Source organism: Octopus bimaculoides, chromosome 18 (genome assembly GCF_001194135.2).
Source record: "Octopus bimaculoides isolate UCB-OBI-ISO-001 chromosome 18, ASM119413v2, whole genome shotgun sequence".
Classification (NCBI taxonomy): Eukaryota; Metazoa; Mollusca; class Cephalopoda; order Octopoda; family Octopodidae; genus Octopus; species Octopus bimaculoides.
The window spans coordinates 49,250,767-49,254,167 of record NC_068998.1 but is presented as its reverse complement, the minus strand read 5'-3'; the positions used below and the strand labels follow the sequence as shown (position 1 = coordinate 49,254,167).

At 31.9% G+C, this 3,401-nt stretch overlaps 2 long non-coding RNA genes across 4 annotated transcripts in view; one reads left to right on the top strand and one right to left on the bottom strand.

Annotated features, from left to right (window-relative positions):
* The first annotated feature begins 43 nt into the window (after positions 1 to 43).
* Positions 44 to 3,401, top strand: part of LOC128249764 (uncharacterized) — a 14,819-nt gene continuing 11,461 nt past the window's right edge. Inside the window, exons 1-3 of one of the 2 annotated variants that reach the window (XR_008265865.1) lie at positions 44 to 476; positions 1,348 to 1,486; positions 2,916 to 3,044. This is a non-coding gene — a long non-coding RNA (uncharacterized LOC128249764). The remainder of the gene's footprint in view (positions 477 to 1,347; positions 1,487 to 2,915; positions 3,045 to 3,401) is intronic. The other variant, XR_008265864.1, reaches the window with a different exon arrangement.
* The window catches only part of LOC128249762 (uncharacterized), a 5,952-nt gene continuing 3,708 nt past the window's right edge, over positions 1,158 to 3,401 (bottom strand). For both annotated transcript variants that reach the window (XR_008265862.1, XR_008265861.1), the window contains exons 3-5: positions 2,985 to 3,037; positions 2,462 to 2,503; positions 1,158 to 1,421 (exon numbers count right to left, since the gene is read on the bottom strand). This is a non-coding gene — a long non-coding RNA (uncharacterized LOC128249762). The remainder of the gene's footprint in view (positions 1,422 to 2,461; positions 2,504 to 2,984; positions 3,038 to 3,401) is intronic.

Genomic DNA, 3,401 nt, shown 5'->3' with positions numbered 1-3,401 from the left:
TTTTTTTTTTTTTTTTTTTTTTGCCTTTCACGTACAGGTTTTGCACAAATGACGATGTTTTTTAAAGGTCATTCCATTTTCATTCAGACTTTTACATAATTAACATGTATATACGAAAGATAATGAGCTTTAAGACATTTCCTTTATGAGAATGAAAATAAAATTCTGTTCACAGAATGCTAAAAGAATTAAGTAAAACGTGTTTTGATACTCATTCAGTATGTGCAGGCATTTTAGCGGGACTTAGGTTTGGTGTTATACTTTGTGGATTTGTATTTCGGAAGACACATATAGAAAATATAGCATAAGTACATATATATATATAGTGAGAGAGAAGAAAATAGATGTAATAATTTAATTAGATAACAAAGAAGAAGGAAGCAAAGAAGGAAGCGAAGAAGAAGGAAGCGAAGAAGAAGGAAGCAAAGAAGAAGGAAGCAAAGAAGAAGGAAGCAAAGAAGAAGGAAGCAAAGAAGGTAGTATTTACGATCGTTTCGATTTACTGGCTAAAATAAATCTCTTCAGAATGCGAAGATAGATAGATGCATCTGTTAGGATGCGAAAATAATTGATACATATGTGATGGTAATAGAAGCGAAGGTAGTAAGACTTACATTAAATTTTGTTCTTACGATGGTAATTTCGCTGGGTAGAGGTTTCAGTGTGTGGTAGGCTGGTTAGTTTCGTTGGGTAATTAGAGCGGGGTTATCATTATTTTGGTGTGGGTTCTGAGTTTCCTAAAGCACATTATTGCACTCGTGTGTATTCAATTTGTTTATATTTTACCCCTTAGAGTTAGTAAACCCCTCTAACTGATATACATATATATATATATATATATATATATATATATATATATATATATATATATATATATATATATAGGCACAAGCATGATACGTGTGTGTGTGTGCGCGCGCGTACATATGTATGCATGTGTGTATTCTTGAGGAGAGAAAATTAGTAAGAAAATGATCAGTCAGTTTAGCTAAATCTTAAGTAATGTACAATTTGAGGCTTACGTTGAAACCTAAAATAATTTCTTCATTTCTTAACATTATGTACTCTGTTTATACGACACCATTTTCAGCCCGCTTAAACACTTTGAATGTTACACCGATTTCCAAATTACAAAAAACTAACGCAGGAAAAATCTATGAAATACAACAAAGTTATTTAATTTATATTTAAAGCATACAGTGTAGGACATCATTAGATATCCTCAATGGCACGTATAAAATTGTAGTCATCTGTAGTGAAGTCGATCTCTTGTAATATTTGAATTCCGTTTTTATCACTTATATCATTGAATATTTTTTTCAAATTAATACATATACGTACTTTCAGTGACATAATAAATACTTATGTACGTTGAGTAATAGAGTTACAACGGCAGTTGCGTATACTGACTCGCTCCTAACCTGTAAATGGAAGAAAAAATTCGTTATTCCAACATTTATTTCAACTATCATTTAATGTTAATTAGGTAAGACTTTTTACTGTGCTACTCTTATCACTTCCATTAATTTTCATTTGGCTTATGCTTTCATTAATGATATGGACACAACATATATTAATCAGTCCACATATAGTTTTATGTCATTATTAAGGTAGATTCTTTTATAAGACCGCAGTCTATGCTATGTTCTTCAAACTTGCAATATGATTGCAGATACCTTTGATTAACTTAAAATTGATGTTTTGGGGTAGGTACGCTGAATAGAATATATCCGACACAGTGCCTTTATCCTGTACTTTTATAGATTTCGTGATCTAACGTAAGTTTAATACTATGGAAGTTAAACCCAATGTACGCTCACGGATGATGATAATTGCTGATGTAGAATAACCGGGCTATACTGTGTCTTACAACTATTTCTTTTTCTACGGGAATTAACGGACCTGTTACTATGAAATTCTTGTTCCGTCACAGGAACCTACAGAGCTCCATTCTTAAGAACTTTCCTTTCCAATGCTTTCTCGTAATAATCAGCATTGTCATTAAACATTGCAATATTTTTATTTGTAATGTTTATGTAACGCCATCAAAATTACATCATATTTATCATAAAGATTATGCGTATGTTATTAAAATAAAATCAAAATCTTCCTGCGGGAATAGATCTAGCGTGTCCCTATCATGAATCGAGCACCCCATTATCGAGAATGTATTTCATATCTAATGCATTTCTTTTACTGTGAACACTTCTATTTCAGTTGAGACGTTATAATATGCCGTTTTGTTCCGCAGGCTTTGCATTATGTTTTATGCTGATGTTATTTTTATTGTAGTCTTATTGAAAAGGTTTACAATGCTATGTCCCTTATAACAAATACACAGCTACGTTAACAGCAGAAATGTTGCAACAGAATTGTAGTGAATTAAAAAAAAAGACATATACTTCAAATCGGTATGGTTATTATATATTGAAGACAGCGGAAATAGAAATATTTTGCTTACTCCAACAATGTCGCACGAGGCGCTCGGCAACGGTTTAGGAGTCTGAAAAATAGGTTGAATTTTTGTGAAAATTTCGTTTCATAACCAGTAATAGATTTTCAGACATATATCCAAGTGAAAGATTAACTTTCACTACTGCATATAGCAGTGATAATATTATCATCGATTAAAAATCTTGCATCTAAGACAAAATAGACAGTCAGAGGCTACCAAAGATACTGTAACCATGACCGTCATTACGTTTATGTTATCACGGCACATTGTATACCATGCTATTTAAAGTTGGATTGAAAGAAAATATGACAGTAGCTAAATAACATATTCATCCTTTGCTCGTTTTTTTGTTTTTCTTTTCCTTCAAGGGTGACTTTAGGAAATCTAATGTTTTTTTTTTAATATTATTACAATACAACGATTAGTTTTAGATCATTTTTGTCTCGGTCTCTCATTTTAGGCAAAATATAAGTAAGATAATGAAAGATATTTACAAAACACACGTAAGAATGTTTTCGTTTGTACTCACGTATACATTTTGCGGATCCCTTCTGGAAACACTTATTAAAGTTCTCGAAGTTTCTGCAAGGTAAGACTATGAATGGAAATTATACATTCGGGCATTATTGTATTATTTATATCTTAATTAAAACTTTAATCAGACTCCACTTTCAAGTAACTCAGAGTTATAAGCAGATGAGACCAAAATCAATTCAATGATTAAAACCCAAATCACTTTTGAACTACGTAGTTCTACAACGACACAAAACAATTAATATCTATGTCAGATATAATATTATCCAGATATTAGCATTTCGGAGCTTCTTAAACATCCTAAGAGTTACCTAACACAGTTTGTAATGTATCTTCTCCAATGAGGGGGCAGAAATGTGTGTGTGTGTGTGTGTGTGTGTGTGTGTGTGTGTGTGTGTGTGTGTGTGTGTGT